This window comes from Macaca fascicularis, chromosome 2, assembly GCF_037993035.2.
Source record: "Macaca fascicularis isolate 582-1 chromosome 2, T2T-MFA8v1.1".
Lineage (NCBI taxonomy): Eukaryota > Metazoa > Chordata > Mammalia > Primates > Cercopithecidae > Macaca > Macaca fascicularis.
Genome location: NC_088376.1, coordinates 143527325 through 143550982, shown reverse-complemented (window position 1 = coordinate 143550982; position 23658 = coordinate 143527325). Strand labels below are relative to the sequence as shown.

At 41.2% G+C, this 23658-nt stretch overlaps 1 long non-coding RNA gene across 1 annotated transcript; it reads left to right on the top strand.

Moving 5' to 3' along the window:
* The first annotated feature begins 8533 nt into the window (after positions 1-8533).
* LOC141409702 (uncharacterized) lies at positions 8534-15472 on the top strand. The gene is made up of 2 exons (XR_012431373.1): positions 8534-8601; positions 13454-15472. It is a non-coding gene; the product is annotated as an uncharacterized lncRNA (long non-coding RNA).
* The last annotated feature ends 8186 nt before the right edge of the window (positions 15473-23658 follow it).

The window sequence follows — 23658 nt, the reverse complement described above, 5'->3', positions numbered from 1 at the left end:
TGGGTCCTTAGAAACTAAGGCAGTGCTTGGCACACAGCAGGTGCTTGATAAATGTGTTGATCAATAGATGCTTAAGAAACCCTCAAGTCAGGTAAGCACCTTGTCCCATTTTGCCCAGGACTTTCCCAGTTCTAAAAATAAAAGTCTCACATCCTAGGCATCCCCTCAGTCCCCAGCAAACTAGGACAATTGGTCACCCTATGACTTGAGTCTTTCTCTGTGCTTTTGCATCTTTGCTACATTTGTGACAATCCAATCAATGACTCCTTCATCTTTCCTAAATGTCTCCCAAGAGTTACACTTATTGGCTGGACACAGTGGATCATGCCGTGTAATCCCAACACTTTGGGAGGCCAAGGGAGGCAGATCACTTGAGTCCAGGAGTTCGAGACCAGCCTGGCCAACATGGAAAACTCCATCTTTACTGAAAATACAAAAAATTATCCAGGCATGGTGGTGCACACCTGAAATCTCAGCTACTCAGGAGGCTGAGGCATGAGAATCATTTGAACCCAGGAGGCAGAGGTTGCAATGAGCTGAGATTGTACCACTATACTCCAGCCTGGTTGACAGAGTGATCTGTCTGAAAAAAATAAATAAGACAAAAATAAAAGAGTTATACTCATAGAACTTCTTCAAAAAGATGCACATAAGTGTTCCTGCTGCAATTTGGATCATTTTTACTTTTCTTGTCTCCAATAGAAACACCACCCAACTACCCACCAAACTTTGACATAGGAAATATTAGCCTGTAGTTCTTCCATTCTTTCTTCCTTCTCAAACCCTAGGATAGCCAGTGCTCTTGAGTGAATCTCTGGGTGCCCTGCAGGACCTTGCTGCAGGCTTGGAAAAGAAGTCTGAACACATCTAAGACTCCAGATATTTTTTTTCTTCATCCTCTATATCAAAATGTATCTGTCCCACATTATATTCTCCAGCTGGATAGTGATGACTTTGTCCTCAAAATAACAACGATTTCATCTAGTTGGAACAAAAAACACGTAAGCACTGGGGCATTTTTTTGTCTGCTCTTAGATCTTTAACTGTGCTCTGCTAGCCAGGACTCATGGAGTGGCTAAAAATATAAACACGGTGCAGACGAGCTTAAGGAATGCACAAAATGAAAGGAATGGGAGTTGGAGGTTATTGGTTTGCATAACTAAAAAGTCAGCTCAAGGTATCCATACACACAGCCAGTGCTGTTTCTCTCCCTCCCAGCTCTTCCCTCCTTGGTGTTACTGTCTTTCAGTTGCAGACAAACTCTCTTTATGGGATGAGAAGCCTGTCTTCGACAGGGCCAGGATGTCATCATCCTTGCCACGCACACTGACACAGGACTAAAGACCTCCCCCTTGAAAAATCCATACCCAACACTCTCACAGGGACTTGGGTTGTGCTGGTGGGTCATGGGGGCCTGTGTCCACCCTTAACCAGTCATTCTGGCTGAAGAGAGTGGAGCCTTCTGAGAGTTAGGCTGGGTCACTTGCCTCCTCTGTGGGTGATGAAAGTGTAACTGAGCCTTCATCATAAAACTCATAAGGGATGTGTGTGTGTGTGTGTGTGTGTGTGTATGTGTGTTTAACTTTTCCTTCTTTGTTTTCTTCCAGGCACACTGGCTTGCTCATAGTCATTTCTGTAGAGAAGAGTCGCTAGTAATTGATTAACTTCATATCCTAAGCCCCTGGGGCTGCTTGCAAGATTCATGAACTTGCTTTTCTTTTAGAGAACAATGATCCTTAGTCATGCAGACCTCCTTGAGAGCATCCAGGAGTTTGATTGGGCTGAGGGATGCAAACAGTATTGATCATCAAGGGAACCTCACTTCCTGCCTTACTCATAAAAGCCCCTGGTTATATTCAAAGGCAGATCAGATTTGAGAGCTCATCTCTGCCATCTTCTTTGGCTTTGGCCAAATCAAATAAACTTTTCTCTGTTCCTAAGCACTGATGTGTCAGTGTTTGGCTTACTGTGCATCAAGTATGCAAACCTAAATTTTGAAGTTCTACAACAAAAGGAAGGGGAGAAGAGAGGAAGGACTAGGTGTGGGACTGACAAAAACTGAAGCTGTGAAAAACCACCCATGTAGTCCCATAATTCACCTACCTACAGAGCTTTTCTTCATAGCCATGCTTAACCCATCACAACATGATCTGGCTAGAGCCCTGTAGCCTTATTTAGAATCTGCTTGAAGAAAGGGATTAAAATATGCTCTTAAATAATAATAACAACTGCCTACAAAGAAGAAAATGTCAAAGGACACTTGCTTAGGTATCATGCTGCAAACATGAGGGGATGGATCTCCCTAAAAGAGGGCGATTTTGCTGAAGCAGGCTGGGAAAGTTTACAGGTGTTTTGGCAAAGTTTTCCCTAATTGAGGCCAGAAAGACCTGCCTGCACCCAGCTGCATTTTCCATTCATTCAAACTGCTGGTAGCAACTTCACCCTCTAATTGCCTGTAGTTAGTCATTATGTCTCAGCTGCAAGACTTGGGAATGCCAAGAAGCCAGCACACCCAGAGGTCTTTTGTGTTTTAAATACTTGGACCAAAAAGACATTTTTTTTCCTAAGGAAAGCTACAGTTTAGACAGATGTGAGCCAATGGACTCCGGTTTGGAAACATTTCAGGCAATCCAACTTTGAAATCCCTGAGGTTCACAGAAGAAACTCAGAGTAGCAGCATACATAGGAATGAGATTTTACAATCCTCTGCGCTTATTCTTGTGTATGGCCCAGATTACGAAATGAGCCAAATCAGTTAGGGGAATTCAAATCAATTCTATGAACATTAATTGAGCTCTGTTTCAGTGAGAATGCTTTCAGCTGCAAATAACAGCTGAAAGAGCCAATTAAAGTTGGCTTTAAATAATAGGAATTAATTACCTCCCATAACAAGAAGTTGGAGAGAGGCAGGTCCAGAAATTGGTTAATCTAGCAGCTAAATAATGCCAAGAATATTGGTTGGTTTTTTTGAGATTCCCCTGGAGAGATCATCATGATTTCAAGATGGCTGCCACAGCTTCAAACATAGCATCTTCACACACCACCACCCAAAAGTAGGAAGGAACGTGGGATTTCTCCATGCCCATCTCTTTTTCTAGAATGAAAAGTCTTTGTCACAATTCCTTTCAACAGACTTTCTTTTGCATCTCTTTGGAGAGAATTAGATCACATAACCATTCCTAAATCGATAATCCAGAATAAAGGAATATGATAGTCATAAAGGCTGAAGACCAATCATGATTCATCCCCTAGGTCTGGGCCTACCTTTCTTGAGCATGTTGTCACCTAAACAAGTTTAGGGATCTGTTGGTAAGGAAGAAAAGGTAAAGCAGTGCCTACTAAGCAGTGTCTTCCCTCAAGCATCTACCTCTGTGCTCTGCACTGGACATACAAAGATGAACAAACCACAGCCACTATTATAAAGGAGCACACAGTGATACAAGGGGAATGAGCACCCACATAACAATTTGTATTATTTGTTTCCCTGCTTAATTATAAAATGGATTGGAAGTGTAAAGAGCTTTGCCAGGTTGTATGTTCTACAAATGACTACAACAGAACTTTCCATCTCACATGCTCTTCTTACAGTGTGACTTTAACATTCTGCCCAGTGAAAGATGGGGTCTGTATTCCCTCCCTTTGAATTAGGAAGGGCTGGTGCTTACAGCTAAGATGACATCATGTGACTTCTAAGGCTAGATCTTAAAAGTTGCGTTGACTTAAAAGTCATATTGACTTTGAAGATCTAGCCTTAGAAGTCACTTGGACACTCTTTGGACACTCCTTCATAGAGCCCAGCCACCATGCTGGGAAGAAGCCCAAAGTTCCCATGGGGAGCCCAGCATCCAACTGGTCAGCCATGTGAGCCATCTTTCAGCCCTGGATGAGCCATTGTAGCTGATGCCCTGTGAAGGAGATAGGGACTGCCCTGACCAAACCACAATTTTTGAGCAAAATAAATGATTATTGTTTCTATAAGCCAAAGTTTGGGGGTAGTTTATTAGATAGCAACAGACGACTGGAACCAAGCTAATATTAGAATTAAGTTTTCAAAATGGCATAAATTAACTACTATCAGAGCACAGAAAAAGAAAAAAAAATGTTTCCTGGAGAGAAGAGAAAGGGCAATTACAGAGGAAGGGGCTTTAGGGCTTGGTCTCAGAAGATGAATAAAGTTCAGAAGATGGACAACAGAAGTCTAAAAAAGTGGACACATGTGGTGGTTTTGGAAAATGTGGAGTATATGGTGGATATCTGTGAGCTTTGCCTCCTTTGGTAGACCTTACTGTTGATCACCAAGATTTCTGATTCTCCTTTCCATCCAGACACACACCTTCTTGAAGTTAGTTATGGGCCATGTGACTTGCTTTGGCCAGTCAATCATCATAGGAAGTGTCATGTGTCTCTTTTGGTGAAATATTTAGGAGCTTGTACACAATTTCCCCATTCTGTTGACTTCAATCTTCAGGCCTCCTGTTGAGGTAGTGATATTATATGATTGTAGAGTTTCTGTCAGTCTGAGTTCCTGAGTGTAACATAGATTTCTTAAAAAAAAAAAAAAAAAAAAGTTCTGCCCTTAACTGGTTTGGTTTGGTTTTGTTTTGAGGCAGGGTCTTGCTATGTTGCTAGGCTGGAGTGCAGTGGCTATTCACAGGTGTGATTATAGCACACTAGAGGCTCAAACTCATGGACTTGAGCCATCTTCCCACCAGCTGTCTTAACCCAGTTTTGAGGCCCTGGCCAAAAACCAGACAGTTCCCTTCTAGGACAGTCAATTAAAGCCATACCCCAACCACCTGCTGTATCAGGTTCTCATGCTCCAGGCCACTATACACCCACCCTAATTGCCCCAGGGCCAAGTACTCTACAACCAAGGACAGGCCCTATACTCCAGAGCCACTGAAATCATTCAAATTAGCCACTCCTATGCCTGCATGCTCTGCCTTACCCTCTCCTTCCCACAGAAACCACAATAGTGCCCACAGTTCCCTCATATTCCTCTGCATCATGACTGACCAAGGTGCATCCCCCAAGTGGTTCTTCATGGGGTGCTGTGTTCTCCCAAGGAGCTGTATTTCTTCTCTTGATTTGCATCTGCTCTCACCAAACCTCATCCATGGTAATATAGTTAAAACACTGAGTTACCATAACAAGCTCAAGTCCCCTGCTAACCTGCACTAGGCATGTCACTACTGCAATAAGTTCAACTTTACTGCTTTAAGCCATTGAGGTCTTGAGGTTGTTCATTACTGTAGTATCAGCCCACCCTGACTGAGTACTGCTCAGTCCCATCTCCCCAATTCCCTTTTCAATTTTCTTTAGGAAATCATTTCTCTCTGACTCATGTGGTTCCGATGTGTTGATTCCACTCTCTTGCTTCAGGATAAAACATGTCACCCAAGCCCAGAAAATCAGCATAATTCATCTGTCTTTAAAAAGTATCCAAAATCCGACCACTTACTTCCATCTTCACGCTCCTGGCCCATGCCAGCATCATTTCATCACTGGATAACCACACTTGCCTCTTATCTGGCTTCCACAGTCTCTTCTACAGTCTATTTTCAGTGTAATTATCAGAGGGGTTACTATGAAATCAGTTTTGAAACATAACTCACTTCATTTTACTCCTGTTCAAAACTCTCCTAGACCACCCATCTTACTTGGGAAAAGCCACAGTCCTTACAGTAATCAGCAAAGTCCTATCTGATTGTCTACCTGTTACTCCCCTGTCCTCTCCTTCTCTTTCTTTCTCCCAGCTCACTTCATTTCAGTCACATTAGCTATCTTATTCTGTTTGTCTTGCTGTAACAAAATGTCTGAGACTGAGTAATTGATAAATAACAGAAATTTATTGCTCACAGTTCTGGAGACTGGGATGTCCAAGATAAAGATGCTGGCATGTTTGATGTTTGGCTAAGGCCCATTCCTCATTATAGCATCTTCTAGGTGTCTTCACAAGGCAGAAGGTAAAAGGGCACAAAGGATCTGAGCTAGTTCCCTCCCACCCTTTTAGAAGCCACTAGTTTATTCATGAGGGCAGAGCCTTCATGACTTAGTCACTCCCCAAAAGGCCCCACCTCTTAATCCCACCACAATGGGAATTAAGTTTCAACATATGAATTCGGGGTGAAGAGGGGACATTTAGACCCTAGCACTGGCCTCCTTGCTTTTCACAAATATGCCAGACTTGCCCCTGTCTCAGTCGTTGGTATTAGCTGTCCACTCTACCTGCAGCACTCTTCCCCCATACATGATTCACTCCTTCATCTCCTTCCAATCTTCATTCAGATGCCACTTTCTGGGGGAAGCCTCTGTAACACCCAAAAGAAAACTCCAATCTGTGACTCCCAGTGTTCCCTATCCTTCTTCCTTAGTGTATTGTTGATCATAGCACCATCTGCAATGCCATATGTTTTAGTCATCTGGCTTCACTAGAATATAAACTGCATGAGAACAGGGACTTTTACCTGTTGTATTCACTGCTGAATTCCCAGGGTTGGGAATAGTATTTAGCACATAATAACTGTCATAAATATTTGTGGGATAAATGATAGAATAAATGAATGAATTCCATCTCTTGAAGCACAGTTATTCATTCAAGAATAGGCGTATGACCCAAACCAGACCAAGACTTCTTAATTTCAGAGACTCTGGTTGTCATTACTGGAAATTTGTGACAGAGACTGACAGCAATCAACAAATTCATGAGCTCCTGCCCGTGGTGTGAAACTGTGGCTAGAAAGAAGTATGTCAGTCTGGGGCTACATTTTCTAGCCCTTCCTGTGTCCATATTTGGTCATGTGGTCAATTTCACTAAAGAGAGTTGAGAGAAGGTGCAGAGTAAACATTCTTTAAAAAATGATTGCAGTTTCTCCACTCTTTCCTTCCCCATTTGCTAAGAAAACTCTGAGCCCTAAAGGATGGTGGGCCCTGAATCATTCCATGGAGAAAAGCCACTCACTAACAAGGAACACCTGCATCCAGATGTCATAAGAGAAAACAAATAAGCTCTTTTTGCTAATCACGAGGACAATTAATTTTAAGAAGTTGCATCTTACAGCAGCTAGCATTATGCCAACTAATTCAAACTGGCTGCTGAGAGTACAGGGTGTAAGCCTGGGGTATCAAGGGCTACTGAGATAGGGAGATGAGAGGTTCTGCCTGGGAAGAACCTCCCTGAACTCACTGATCACAGAGGAAAGCAGATGTGGGGAAACACCAGATTCACAATGACATCATTTGAGCCCCTAGATGAAGTTAGTTCTCCCAGTGAACTCTTTCCATTATCTGAACCGGTACATCATCCTTTTTCACTCAAGCCAGTGTGAGGTGAGTTTTCTGTTACCCATAACAGAAAGTCCTGACTGACAGCAAGTAGGTGGAGAAAGGTGGAAAAAGAAGATCCAAATGAAGTTTAAAACAAGATCGTGGTGGACCTTGACCACTTAAGAACTTTGGAACTTATAAGCCATTGGCTTTTGTAACAAAGGCACCAGATGAGGATCTGAGAATCTGAAACATCTTATTATAGAACTAGCAACAGCCATTGCTCTTTTCCAAAGGTGTAATCCACATCAGAATTCAAATGTTTTTCTTGCCTACTGGAAGCAATCTGTTCTCACTCCATATGCCCTTCTGAACCTATCCTGTACTTCTGCAATTTTCCGCTATGATAGAAACATTTTAAACTTTAAAAGACACAAAGAAAATTGGGGTCCAATTTTCTTCAAGCAGTGGGGGTCTTGAGCACTTTCAACAGTGTCACTGAAGATCAAGAACTCTTCCACCAGTCACTAACGCTTCAGGTCAATAATCTTGCTGACAGCTGTTGTGGAAGAGAGTATTCCAACCCACTTGAGACTGGTTTTAAAGCTATTTAAATTCCTAGAATGTTAAAACTGAAGGAAGCTTTCCTCCTGTGTGATGTTGTTGATGTTTCTTAACCTCTCTGTACTTCAATGTCCACATCAATATAGTGAATATTAAACAGGTTGTTGTAAAAAAAAAAAAAAGTTACATGTAAAGCACCTAGAAATGTGTCTTTTATATAATAACCTATCAATTTAGCTATAATTTTTATTATAATTTATTTTTATTATCTATCTTTTCATTATTATTTATCTTTCATTATTATTATTAATTGAGTGCATACTGTATACCTGGCTCTGGTTTTGAAACAGATGATGTTTCAGATGATACCAGGGGTATAGCAGTAAACAGATAGATATGTTCCTTGCCTTCATGAAAGTTACAGTCTGCAGGGGCCTTTGAAAACAGTATGCTGAGAATAGGTAGGGCTCAAGGACAGTATCTCCAACTGAACTTTTAACGAACTCCCGTAGGCGCCAAGAAGGCGGGCAGATAAAGAAGAGCATAGAAACAAAGAACTGAGTAGAAGGTTACATCTGGGAAAAGAAAGTTTGTTTTGCATTGCATTCTTTCTGCTGACGTGGGGTTTATGGAGTATAAATAAAGTGAGGCGGAGGCTCTGAGCGCGGCCGCCATGTTCTCTGTGTGTCTTTGTCTTTTGTGTGTTCTTTCATTCTCCACCACCCCCGGCACGGACCCCAACAAGTGGCGCAGCGAGCAGGGTCAGCACGGGTGAGTAGGGGAGAACAAGAAGGGGAACCCCCTAGGGGCGGGTAAGGCCCAGATATTGTTAAGGGGAACCTTCTTAAGCTTTCATTATGGGGAATTCCATCTCTCTGGCCTCAGAATATTTACGGCTGTTTCAAGGACTGTTGCTGTCTATAGGAGTAGAAGTGAAAGAAAAAGACTTTGAAGCGATTGTTTGCCCATGTTGAACAACATTGTTACTGGTTTCAGTATCAGACTAAAGTGCAGCTGAATCGCAGAGAATGGTTACAGGTAGTAAAAACTCTGCTTAGAGCTCTCCAGTTAGGGGATATTATGCTTCTAAAATTGTGGACCTTGTGTGACTCTATCACTCAGACATTAGAGTTACTTGAGACTGATTCAGAGTGTGGTAATGTAGCCACAGGAGGAAAGGTATCTGAGGATTTGGAAAAAATAAAAAATAAAAAAATAAATAAATCTGAAATGGAGCCCATTTGTGCCAGGATAACAGAGGATGGTGGGGGTAGCAAAAGGAGGAGAAGAGAAAAAGCCAGCTCTTCCTTCTTCTAAGGGAAATTCTGACATGCAGTGTATTATGGAAATGCTTCAACAAATATTACAGATACATTCTTCTAATTCACCTTTGTGAGCTTTCCCTGTTTCTTTTCCTTCTGCCCTGTTAAAAGAGGATTTTCCAGTGCCTCCAACCCCCCGGCTTCCTTATCTTTACCTTTGTTTGGCAAAGTTGAAGCCCTGTTCACATCAGACATACTTTAAATTTATACTAAACACCTGTTTAATATGTCAAAACCAGTGTATATGTATTATCTTGTTGTTTGTTAAAATATTATGAGTATTTCAATAGTTAATAAATAAGCATATTAATATTAACTATTAATATTAATATAGTATTAATAACCCCAGCTAGGAAATTGTTATGTTATAGGGGTGCATAGGTTCCACCAATTTACATTCCAAACAGAAGTTGAGTATTCGAGCTGCTTAACACATTAACTACCTCTTGATATTTTCTGTGTTTTTAAATTTTAACCATTGTATTGTGTATGTAATGATTCTCAATTTGGTATTAATATATATATTTCCTAGTGAGTAATGATGTTAGAAATATAGGTTTATTGTCATTTCCTTGTTCTGCTACTTTTGGTTGGGTTATTTGCCTTTTCTTATTAATATGTTGAGATTCTTTATATTTGGGGATATGAGTATTATTATATATTATATATACTTTTAATTTAAAAAAAATTTAAGGAGCTGGATCTGTTTCCAATTATTTGTGCTTCTTTTGCTTCTAATGCTCAGTTTTCAAATGGTGGCAATAATTTCCAATTTAATGCCTTACAAATTAAATTTTTAAAAAAGAAATGAAAGCTGCCATTTCTAACTATGGACCTCAGTCTCCTTTTATCCTTGGTCTTCTTGATATTTTTCATCAGAAAATTTGATAATTCCTATAGACTGGAAGACTTTGGGGAAGGCTTTTCTTGATCGTTCTCAGTGGTTACAATTGCACAGCTGGTAAATGAACAAGGCGCATGTACAGGCTAGAAAAAATGTTATGTGTGATCCCCCTGGCCCCACTGAGGAACAACTCACAGGCACGGGCCAATATGCTACTCTTAATGCTCAGGCTGGTTTAGATGATGTTGCCTTTACTCAAATCAAGACTTTGTTTTTAAGGGCCTGAAATAAGGTAGAGATAACAGGAAAATGTTCCCTTTCCTCTGTGAAGATTTTACAGGGCACAAATAAACTATATCCAGATTTCGTAGCCCGTCTTCAGGATGCTGTCTTCAAAATTGTGGGTGCTGGCCTTGCTTCAAAAATTTTGTTACAAACATTGTCTTTTAAAAATGCTTATGCTGACTGTTAAAAATTGTTAAAATCGTTAAAGGCCAATGGGGCCAATTTAGATAAATATATTAAAACTTGTGTTAGTGTTGGAGGGGCTATTTATAATGCTCAATTATTTGCTAGAGCTTTGTTTAAAGCCTTAAAAGGAAATAATAAACAAGGTGTTTGCTTTCAGTTTGGTAAACCTAGACATTTCAAAAAAGAATGTCATAAAAATTGAACACTTTTATCCCTCAAGGCAGAAAGCTGCCTTCAGAGGTGTACAAATATTGTGGTAAAGGTCGACATTGGACAAATAAATGTCGTTCCAAAACTGATAAAAGTGGAAATTTACTGTCTCCTCTCCTGGGAAACGGGAGCCAGGGCCCACAGGCTTGGGGCCCCAACAATTACAATACAAGTCTACTACAATATTCAGTGAGCAATGGCCTACAACATTAAGGAATAAATTCAAGTCCTCCTTAAGGATCCCACACATTACCCCAGTTTCTCAGCCTTATGCGGCAACTAAGCAGAGCACCGCTGCTGACTTAGCTATTATTCAGCCTTATACTTTGTCTCCTAATAGAGGAGTATATAAATTAGCTATTAGAGTGTGTGGCCCTTTGCCAAAAGGACATGATATTACTAATAAAATTCTTATTTTGGTACAAGTTTCACAATTTATACGCCTAGAGGCAGGGGAACGTATTCTCAATAGAGAGGGTTTCGTAGCACAGAAAAAACTGTTTTTTGGGAAACTTTAGTTTCTAATCAAAAGCCCTTATGTTCATTGCACATTAATGGGATAGTTTTAAAAGAGTTAATTGATACAGGGGTGAATATGTCTATTATTTGTTTAAATTAGTGGCCTATACAATGGGAAAAAAGACAAGTTTCAGTTATACTCACTGGCTTGGGTGCTGCTTCTGTGATTTATCAAGACGTAGAACCTTTAACCTGTATCGGTCCTAAAGGTCAACAAGGTCAAGTGTTTTTTTTTATTTTTATATTGTTCCTATCAATATTAATTTTTGGGAACAAGATCTTTCACAACAATTTGCTGCTTTTTTAAACATTCCTCATATTTCCTCAGCTGCCAAAAATATGATGTTCAAAATGGGCTACAATCCTTTAAACTCATAGCCACCACTCCTATTTAGGTGAAACAGTGACCATTATTTAAAGAAATACTTAGGACTCTAAAAGAGTAAGTCAAAAAACAAATGGCCGAGAGGAATATAAAGCCACGTATTTCTGCATGGAATTCCCGTCTTTGTCTTGTCTTAAAACTATAAACGTTTACATTAAACCTAGGGAAAGTTTACAGCCTGGTCTTCCTAATCCTGCCCTTATCCCATAAAGTTAAAACCAGAGAAAAGCAGCAAGATGCTTTTGTATCATTACAAACTCACCTTTCTTTCTACTCACTTAATATTGCCACAGAAAAAATTTAACTGGATTTTCCTATTCAATATTTAGGTTATACCTTGGGGGCACAAAATATTCGACCCCAAAAAATTGAAAGTCGACGTGATCATTTAAAAACATTAAATGATTTTCAAAAGCTTCTAGGAGACATTAATTGGATGCGTCCTGTTTTAGGAATACCAACATATCAGTTATAACATCTTTTTTCTATTCTAGAAGGAGACAGTCACTTGGACAACTCACGCCATTTAACTCCTTTGGCTTTACAGGAACTCCAGCTTGTAGAAGAGCAACTTTAACAGGCCCCTTCCTAATGTTCCCTTTTCTTTTTGTTTATTTCATACTTTACATTCTCCTACAGGAATGATTCATCAGACCAATCGGCCACTAGAATGGATCTTTTTGTACAATAAAACATCTAAACGCTTGGCTACTTATATCGATCATTTAGCTGAACTGATCATCAAAGGACGGCATCACTGTCGACAACTTTGGGGAGGATATCCTTCCTTAATTATCTCTCAATTCACTCATAGTCAGATCACTTATCTTCTTGCAGCTTCTGATTCTTGGCAAGAAGCTTCATCAATCTTGAGTTACAGTTTATCCTTATCCCTGGGTGCAATAGGGAGAATTGTTTGCTATTCTCATGGTCTTACTTGATTTCCCTACTACTGGTTGTAACATTGTTAGTGATTCTCAATACGCCGTTTATGTTACTTCTTATATTTCTCAGGCCACTTTACCTCTTTGTGCTACTTCTTCTCTTCAGAAATTCTTTTCTTTGTTATCCTTTACTCTGAGCCAATGTCGAGCTCCTTTATTCATCACTCATCTTCGTTCTCATTCTCAGCTTTCTGGACCATTAGTTCATGGTAATACTCAGATTGATTTGCTTTTAATCGGCCACCTACATGCTGTAGAACAAAAATATACTCTACATCACACTAATAGTTCTGGCCTTCAACGATGGTTTCATTTAACTCATAAACAAGCTCGTTCTCTTATTCGAGCTTGTCCTTCCTGTGCTCCTTTGAGCATTCCATCCTTCCATCCTGGGGTTAATCCACGAGATGTCCCTTCTTTTGGACGATTAAAATGTTCATCATACCATTGATACCTTTTCTCATTTCTGTTATTACTCATCTCTTAGTTTGTTTCGCCGTCATGGGCATTCCTCTTATACTTAAAACTGATAATGCCCCTGCTTATGTCTCTCATAAATTACAAGTTTTCTTACAGCAATACAATATTCAACATATCACCGGTATCCCGGGCAACAGTCAAGGTCAAGCCATCATTGAGCACGCAAATTTAACTTTAAAAACTTAACTATTAAAACAAAACAAAAAGGGGGAAATGAGCCCCCCAGAAACCAGATTTTGAAACCAGATTTTGAAGGTTCTTTTTACCTTAGTTTTTTTAAATCAATGGAGACAATTGCAAGATTCCACTGCCGTAACCCATCTTTCCTCACCTCCCTCGGTGATAGTCCCCGCTGACAGTTTAAAGGTTTGGTATCCTAATGAAGAAGGTAAGTATGTTCAAGGGCAAGTTCTAAAACAGGGACGGGGCTATGCTCTTGTCCTTACAGGGAGCGGACCTGAGTGGTTTCCTACAAGATGATTGAAACCCTGTTGAAAAGAAAACTGGATTCAGCATGCATTTCTTCCTTTGTTGGATGTGCCTCGGCGGGGGACTTATTTCTCTTAGTGAGGCTTTGTATGAATATTGGACTTATATTCCCTTTCCACCCTTTTATCAGGGAGTCGCCTGGGGGGAGGCGGAAATTAAGGTTTTCACCAATGACACTACTTGGATGCCGTCCCCCTATATAGACAAGGACAATATAGAACGGGAAACAGGAATTATAAACAACACATACCAATTTGGAGTGGAAGAACTTCCAATATGTATGGGAAATAGTTCTCATTGTCTCCGAAGATCGCATGAAGCCTGGGCTGTTCGTTATAATCATAGTCATGTGGCTGCTAATACTGTTATTATTGTAACTAGAAGTTTTTAATATAATCATACTGTATATAGTAATGAAACTATTCCTAGTTCTTTACTTTTTTGTCCTATTCTAGAGGTTTCTCCTAATATTGAGGTGCTGGAGTGACAACAATGTCGGGGAACTAAACCCCGGATTTTATTAGAATACAATGGAATGTAAATAACTGATTGGAGTGTGCACAGTGATTTTCAAACAAAATTTAGTCACATACCTTTGAAATGGCACCGGGTAAATAAAAGTATTGCTGCTAACAATAATGAAACCTTGGTATGGCGTGAAGGAGGCCTAAGTACAGAGTTGGAAGTTGTTAGCTGCAGGCGATGCCATTAGCACTTTTGTGGGGAATATGTCCCTTAATCTTTCTAACCCAAATAACTCCTTTCATATTCAGTTATATCGGAATACCTCCCGATACATTATTGCTTGTGTCCGTAAGCCCTACCTATTATTAGCGGGGAATTTAACATGCGATAATAATACGGGAATTGTTAATTGTACAGATACGTGTACATTTTTGTCTTGCCTCAATCATTCCTGGTGGCACAACTTTACTGAGGATATTTATATCCTCAGGGCTCGTAGGGAAATTTGGCTACCTGTTAACCTTACGCGACCGTGGGGGGCATCACCTCTTGAGACTTATATTTGAACTTCTCTCCAGTGAACCCGCCGTGCCCTTGGACTTATAATTGCCTCGGTGATGAGCCTTGTCGCCATCGTCTCCACTGCGGCCATAGCAGGGCTCGCTCTTCATCAAAGCATACAAAATGCTGAATTTGTGCAGCAATGGCACGAACAATCTCACCGGTTATGGCTTCAACAACGAAACATTGATTCTCAACTTGCTGAAAGATTGGACAACATGGAACAAGCCTTGACATGGCTTGGAGATCAGCTCATTGTCCTCAGTACTCGGATAACATTACAATGTGATTGGAACTCCACTCAATTTTGTGTAACGCCTGTGCTTTTTAACATCTCTCAAAATTGGACCGTAATCCAAAAATTATTAATAGGCCATAAAAATATTAGTTTGGACATCCAAGAGCTCACTCAGAACATTTCCGATGCATTTCGACAACAATTACATGTGTTGTCCGGAACTGTAACCCTTCAGGAGCTGGGTCAGCACCTTGCTGCCTTTAACCCATGGACCCAGATGAAGACATGGATTTCTACAATCTCTGGAAGTATATTGCTTTGGGCACTTGGATTGGGTCTACTTCTTTTGGTGATTCGATGCTCCCTCCGTCGCTCCAAAAACAAAAGAAAACAAAAGAACAAATATGGGCTACCTTTTTAGGATTGAGGCAAAACAAAAAAAAGGGGGGGGGAAATGCAGGGGCCTTTGAAAACAGTATGCTGAGAATAGATAGGGCTCAAGGACAGTATCTCCAATTGAACTTTTAATGAACTCCCGTAGGCGCCAAGAAGGCGGGCAGATAAAGAAGAGCATAGAAACAAAGAACTGAGTAGAAGGTTACATCTGGGAAAAGAAAGTTTGTTTTGCATTGCATTCTTTCTGCTGACGTGGGGTTTATGGAGTATAAATAAAGTGAGGCAGAGGCTTTGAGCGCGGCCGCCATGTTCTCTGTGTGTCTTTGTCTTTTGTGTGTTCTTTCATTCTCCACCACCCCCGGCACGGACCCCAACAACAGTCTAATAAAGGAAATGGGCAAGAAGATAATTATGCACACAGGTACTAAGTTACAACAGGAATAAATGCTACCATGAGCATACACCAAAGTTAACAGACAGTCAAGCCCTGAGCAGCCTGCTCATGTTCCCCCAGCCCACCCAGAATCAGATTGTGTGGAACTTCCTCATACTTACTTTAAAACTTACTGTTGTTTTTTCCCTAGAATCACACAGAGTAGTTAAAGTGGAGATTGGCATCATCTTTTTCAGAGCCTAAGACCTCCTAAATATCTTAACAAAGCGGAGAAAGAAAAGAGAGAGTTCTCTTTTTAATAAAGGCTAATCCAAGTTATGTTACTATAATAAAAATTTCTTGAAATAACTGGTTTCTTAATGGACATTCAGAAATCTTAAGAAACAAACATAGATTGTTCTAGGGGCACGTTACTGTGGAAGCTTGACACACTTGTCAGCAGACAGGTAGACACAAGGAAAATGCAATATGGGTGAGTGCTTATTCCCTGGGCAGTCTAGTGCACGTTAGTTTGTGGGAAAGGCAGCAAAAGCAGAACAGATGAGGCAACTAGGTAAAGGCAAAAACTTTTCCCTAAGTTATTTGACATTTTAAAGTCTTAGACGCAAGGCAAGCAATACTCATTATCTCATTATTTCCTATGGGACAATCCAGTTCAGTTAATTATCATTAAGACTTAACTAGAAATTCAATATGTTATGCAAATGTTCCATTTATATACTGTCATGTCAAGCCAATACTGAAATGTAGCTGTAGTTAAAAGGTGTAGATGAAACCCTGGTTCTCTTCCAGAGACATTTCAAAAACAGTGAATGACACTCCCTAGCCCAAGCACAATAGAATAAATCTCACAGATAGTTATGGTCATATTACCAGAACGGCAGGAGACTGATGGTCAGTCTTCTTTTTTCTACAGAAATTGAGGTGTAATTACTAGTTACTTCCAAAGAGCAGCATGACTTGTTGTTCACTTACCAGGAACAAATATGTAAGATAAGACACACCATCCATTCTCAATGCGGGACAGGGAAATACGAGCCTCCCAGAAGAGGAGTTGGGCCAGGGTACAGGTAGAAACTCCAGGAAACAAGCCATATTTTAGAAATGGAAGGAAAGAGAGATGCTGTCCACCCTGGTGCAAACCCACATATTCTAGACTACAGTGATTCACTGTACATCAAGTAGGCCAGGTCTTTGCTAGTGTGGTTCCCACTGCCTACAATGTCCTTCCATTATCTCATCTTGCAAACACCAAACTGCCGGCTGTGGGAACCCAAATGAGTCATTTACCTCTAACGGAGGTGATTATAGTAACTACTTGACTGGCTTAATGGGAGGAGTAAATACAATATTGTATTTAAGTATCTACCACATTGCCTAGAACACAATAAATTCTCAATCAATGTTTATATTCATAATAATAAAACAATTAAAATGTATCAAGAGCTTACCTTGAATAGCACACTGTTCAAAGGGCTTTACATTATTGCTTTAATACTTACGACACCTTGATCAGCTAGGTACCATTATGCAAATGAGGAAACTAAGGTACAGAGAGGTGAATTAACCTGCCCAAGGTCACACAGCTAGTAAATGATGGAACTGCGACCTCTGACTTCAAGAATCAGGAAATATGTAAGAATGGTGATCAACAGCAAATTGGCAGATGAACCAGTGCTGAGAGTGGCTTCCAACTCAAAGAAAAGAAGGAGATTTGAAAATACACATAGCACAGTAGAGCATAGAGTCCTAAGTCAACAAAATGAGATAGCAATGGGGTATAGCTAGAGACCTGCACTTGCCTTCAGAAAGTCAACTGTGAAAATATGTTTCTGCACTCCCTTGGATCTTTATTTTAACTGTGTAGCTGTATACTTGAGTTCTGTTCTAGGCTGAAGTCGTTTTTAGAAATAGACAAGGTATAAATTAAAAATAAATGCCTACATACATATTGGATGAGAACCACCTGGTTTAATAGCAGCTTACAAGAAATGAATTTAAAGGTTTTAGCTGACTGCAAGTTTATTTTGAATCAGCAGTGTGAGGAGGCACTCAGAAAAAAGACTTTGATCTTAAAGACACGTCTATAGAAGCTAAGTGTCCTAAACAAGAGAGGTGAAAGTCCTTTATTTTCACCCAGCCTCAGGTGTTTGGTTCTGAAGACTGCATCTGAGGAAGAATGCTGGCCAACTGAAGTGTGTCCCAAAGAAGGCGACATTGACAGGAAAGTTTCTTAAAACCCTGTCATATGAGGATGGGCTACACTTAGAGAACAGGAGAGTTAAAGGAAATGTGATCTAGAGAAAGAATAGATAAGTAGTAGGATTTCTCTGCAAGGCTCCAGGGGATACAGCCTAGAGCCAGAAGCTAAAGCAAAAATGATTCCAACCCAATATGAAGAAAAATTGTCTAACAAAAACAAAATGAGCTAAGTGTAAAGGACCAGACACTGGAAACCAGGTTACAAATGGTCACCAATGGTTAGGGCAGATACAACTCCTTACCTAGGCTTGCAAGGCCCTGTGTGTCAGGTCCTTACTTGCCTCTCCAGAACCCAGGTTCTTCCCTGTCTCTGCATCCTGCGCCTCTGCCCTTAATCAGTCCTTCATATACAAACTGATTTGTCCCCTCGCAGGCCATTTGCTCATGATTTCCCTCCACCTAGAATGTTTTTCCATTCCCTCATCACCTTGGTCATTCTTCCTCGTTCTTCAGATCGCTTTTTAAGAGTCAATTCCTCTAGGCTGGGTGCGGTGGCTCACGCCTGTAATCACAGCACTTTAGGAGGCCAGGGTGGGTGTATCACTTGAGGTCAGGAGTTCAAGACCAGCCTGGCCAACATGGTGAAATCCCATCTCTACTAAAAATACAAAATTAGCTGGGTGTGGTGGCACCCTCTCACCTGTAATCCCAGCTACTTGGGAGACTGAAGCAGGAGAATCACTTGAACCTGGGAGGCAGAGGTTACAGTGAGCCGAGATCACACCATTGCATTCCAGACTAGATAATAGAACAAGACTCCGTCTCAAAAAAAGAAAAAAAAGAGTTACTTCCTCTAAGGATTTCTCTGACAACCCAGATTAAGCTCATCCCCATTTGGGGCCTCTCAGAGACTTGTTTATCTTACTATTAGAGTTTTGTGTTTTTATGTCACTTTTTAGTATTTATTATACACACAGACGCATACATGCACACACAAACACATATAAACTCCATGAAAACAGTCATCTTGCCTTGTTCACTGCTGTGTTCCCAGATCCTTGTACTTAGTATGTTTTCAATATGCATCTCTGTTAAATGGATGGACAGGCAGGTGAGTGGATAGATGAATGGAAAGATGGATGAGATGTACACACAAAGTTCCTGCAAATATGTGAGAATGGATTACATAAAATTTTATAAGAAATTTTTCATCAACGTACATCCAACACACAGAGAAGTACATGAGTGAATTAAATAAATGTTTATGGCCTTTCAAATTCTAATTATATGCGTCACTGCTGTTTTGTTGTCCTTGCCTCAGTCTACTATTTCAAGATATCTGGAAACTTAGTGTCCCCAAAGGCATTCATATTTTTCCTTGACTTCTCGCTTGAATCCCACCAAAATTGTACTCCACTGCTCCTTTGAGCCACCTTTATAACTGCCACTGATATCTGAAGTTCTTGAAGCAGGAAGATAGTGTTTTAGCCCCTAGACTTCGCACTGCCTAGGAGTCACACTGCTTTCCATGCAGAAGGAGGAAGGCCTCTCTCCTTACTTTAGGGCACATGCTGTCCAAGGGTTCCAAAGAGAAATGCTCACAGCCAAGGGTATTAACAGAGTTTAGTGGAATAGCTCCATCGAGTCAGAGCTCACAGGACACACCCCCACATACACAAAAGCAAAACCACAGAGAGGCTGGTCTTAGAAGCTGATTCAATCATAAAAACCAAGAACTGCATGCCAACTCACTTCCCAACAATCTAAGCCATGTCATTGTACCAGGAACCCTCTTTCTTCGAGATCGATGTTATTCCGTTAAGCTCCTTGATCCTTCCTGAAAATATACCTACGTAGAGGCTGCCCCACCAGTTCATCCAGGATGTCTAGAAACGCCCCAGCCTGAGCAGTGGTGAAGCTGAGAGGTCAGCTGGAACTCCCTGCTACAGAGGCATTACTACCTGCCCAGCTTTGAAACAGCAAGCCAAAGAATGCCTGACATGGACTCAGCTGCAGGCACCATATAAAACAAAATGATACTTAAGAATTCCTACCAGCTCATAAATCGATCTCGCCTCTACCACCATCCATTCTTTGCCAACCCTAAGTGGCAGCACCTGCTTTTTGAATCTGGAGGCAGAAGGTAGAGTGAGGTCCTGTCCTGGGCCTGTTTGCCCCGGGTCCATGTTCCCCCTTCCCTGCTCTGTTCTGTATCCCAGGAGGACTGCAGGCTGTGCTTCCCAGGCTGCCACTGCAGCTTGCTTCTTGCTGGGTTTGGCCAATGTGGGGCACTGGTAAGAGATTGAAAAGCAGGAAGAGGGAGAAGCTGGGATATTTTTCCCAGGCATCTCCGGCAGTGACTATATTTCCTTCATGCCGTTAGTTCACTCTAGACAGGGCCACCATGGTCCAGCTTACTCAGGCAACTCCAGTTCCCCCAGGCTTGAATTGTACTCTCTCCTCCCTTTGTCCCCCCAGCCTTGGGGTGGTAGAGGCTTCCTATGACTTTCATCTCTGGTTGCCTCACTGTCCCTTGCTTGGCATCTCAGCCTTTCCTTTTTTTTTTTTTTTTTTTTTTTTTTTTTTTTGAGACAGACTCTCGCTCTGCAGCCCAGGCTGGAGTGCAATGGTGTGATCTCGACTCACTGCAGCCTCCGCTCCCTGAGTTCAAGCAATTCTCATGCCTCAGCCTCCAGAGTAGCTGGGATTACAGGTGCCTGCCAATACACTAGGCTAATTTTTGTATTTTTAGTAGAGACAGGGTGTTGCCATGTTGGCCAGGCTGCTCTCGAACTCCTGGCCTCAAGTGATCTGCCTGCCTCGGCCTCCCAAAATGCTGGGATTACAGGCGTGAGCCACTGCTCCTGGCCTGCATCTCAGCCTTTTAATTGCCTATGTATCCCATTGTCTCCATGAAAGGCCTTCCATATTAAATATTCAAGTAATTTTTGTTTCCTGGCTAAACCATGACTAGTGTCAATACCTAAGGGAATAAATCATCACTCTTTACCCCATGATTGTTAGTTAGTAATAATGAGCTTTGATAACTTTAATTCACCTCTGATTCAATATATGGAATATGTAGCTTGAATAGTGAACTCTCTTCGTCCCTACCAGTTTTCAGTTAGGGAATGGGCTATGTACTTAGGGGGGTTATTTTGGCCAGACACTAAGATGTATCATTTTAAAATTCCTTTGCTTCCCCGATGCAGATTCAATCTTGAGAGATGCTATAAGAGTTTCCTAACTTGTCTCTCTGCTCCTACTCTTGACTTCTCAATAATCTATCTTTGACATAGCAGCCTGAATGAGGCTTTTAAAAATGCACATTGGCCAGATGCAATGACTCATGCCTATAATCCCAGCACTTGCTAAGGAAAGCAGATTGCTTGAGCTCAGGAGTTCAAGACCAGCCTGAGCAACATAGCGACACCCTGTGTTTACAAAAAAAAATTAAAAATTAGCCAAATGTGATGGCGCATGGCTGTAGTCTCAGCTACTTGGGAGGCTAAGGCAGGAGGATCACTTGAGCCTGGGAGTTCAAGGCTGCAGTCAGCCATGATTACACCACTGCACTCCAGCCTCCAGCAAGACCCTATGGCAAACAAACCACAACTTAAAAAAACACATTGGATCATGTCACTCCCCTGCGTAAAGCCTTCTAATGACTTCCCATTGCACTCAGAATAAAATCCAAACAGTGCCCCCCATGCTCTACGTGGCCCTCTGTCATCTGCTGCTTGCCTGTCCCAGCCTCCACATCTCCCACCTCTGCATCTCCCTGGCTCATTGGCTTCTTTCTGGTCATCACATTCCCAGTTCATTTGTGACTTGGGGACTTCATGATGTGGTTCCCTCTACTCCCAGAACCTCACATGGCTGTCTTGTCTCACCATTCAAGTCCAACCTAAATTACCTCTGTACCCCTCAATCATTTTCTATCTTTTCAACCTTTTTCCCCCCATAGCACTAGCAGTCAACAATAATTAGCTGGTTCATTTATTGGTTTCCTCATGTGAGAGCACAACCCCTACTATATCCCCTACTTATTCCCCTACTTATCATCTTACCTTATTCACCGACTGTATCCCCAACATTTAGAATAGTCAAGGCACATAGATATTTGTTGAATTAATGACCAAATCTGCATTTCTCAGATAAGAAGACTGAAGCCCACTCGTGTTTAGTGACATGTGTAAGGTCTCTCAGCCTTAGATCTGATGCCATACCTTTTTGGGCGCTGCTATCCCAGATCTTCCAATGCTATGGCCAAGAATTTACACGGAATGGACAAGAGATCAGCCCCTCCTTGAACTCTTCTATAGAATATTTATTTAAGAACATACTGCCTCTTAGTACTTTAGATCTCCATGAACTTTGGCCTCATGAAAACCAAGTAAATAAACAACCACTATCAGTTCTACATTGAATTTATTTGTGAATATACTCATTGTTGAAATGTGATTTTCCTGGTGAGAGATCCTCATCTAAATGAGCATATGTTTGTATCTCTATACAAATGTTTATAGATATATACATCCTCCTCCCCTTCTTTCACTTGCCCTTGGCAATTGGCTCTTGAATTTCTACCATGGTGGAAAGACCCACCATGGTGCTATGTTCTGTTCAAAGATGTTTCCCTCGAGGTCCTGGTAGTTCTTGTTTTAATTTGACATTAAAAATAAATAACAAAGAATTACTCAGCAGGCTTAGAAATCCTATCTACCTCAGCTGAGCTCCAAAGCATGCCAAGAATCTAAAAGGTCCGACAGAGCTCCCAGCATATCCTTCAGGGAAACTAAATGAAGTATACCACACACATGCCAGTGGCCAGGCTCACGGAGAGCAGCACTGTCACGGCTCCTCTGCCAAAGGCAGGAAGAAAGGGTTGGATGTAGATTTCAAGATCAAGCTCTGTTCATGGAACTGAACTCTGAAGATATTCCTGGGGGCAGCCAGGAGAACATGTCTAAGGTAATCATATTTTCCCAGACTGAAAATTAGGACACACAAGCAGAGAAGAGAATGTTTCCTTTTTGTTTTGGTGTCTGTGTGTGTGTTGATTTTATGTATCTAAAGAAGCCAGTAAAATTTAGAATTAACCTCAAATTGTTGGATTTTCAAGGATCTTGGAATGGCTTGGTTTCTGGGAGATAACTGGAAAGCACATCTTAAAACAGGGTTGTTTAAAAAAAAAATGCTATTTATGCATCCCTGTGCCTACCTTTAACTCAGTTCCTAAAAGAGACCCAAAGATTTACACTTTGGGCCAGGTGCAGTGGCTCATGCCTGTAATCCCAGCACTTTGGGAGGCTGAGGCAAGTGGATCACCTGAGGTCAGGAGTTCAAGACCAGCCTGCCAACATGACAAAACCTGAAACCCCATCTCTGCTAAATACAAAAATTAGCTGGGTGTGGTGGCACGCACCTGTAATCACAGATACTCAAGAAGCTGAGGCAGGAGAATTGCTTGAACCTGGGAGGTGGAGGTTGCAGTGAGCCGAGACTAAAACATCACACTCAAGCCTGGGCAACAGGACAAGACGCCATCTCAGAAGAAAAAAAAAAAAAAGGGATTTCCACTTTGTGCAAAGAAACTTTCAATGGTTCAACTTGCCTGCAAACTACACTGGAAAAACTTTAGGCCAAAACTGAGGACTCTCTCTACCCTACAAACCTAAGTTTATCCCCTTTTTCAAACTGTATTAGTCAGCATAGACTAGGCTTATGCTGCAGTAGCAAATAACCCCCAAATCACAGCCTGTTCACTTGGTATATTTCTTGCTTAAACTACACATCCAGCAGAAATGCCCAGGGTGCCCTGCATCACAGATTTACTCAGGGACTCTGGCCAGCAAAGGTTCCATGATCTTGTCATGGCACATCTAGAACACAAATCTGCCCACTT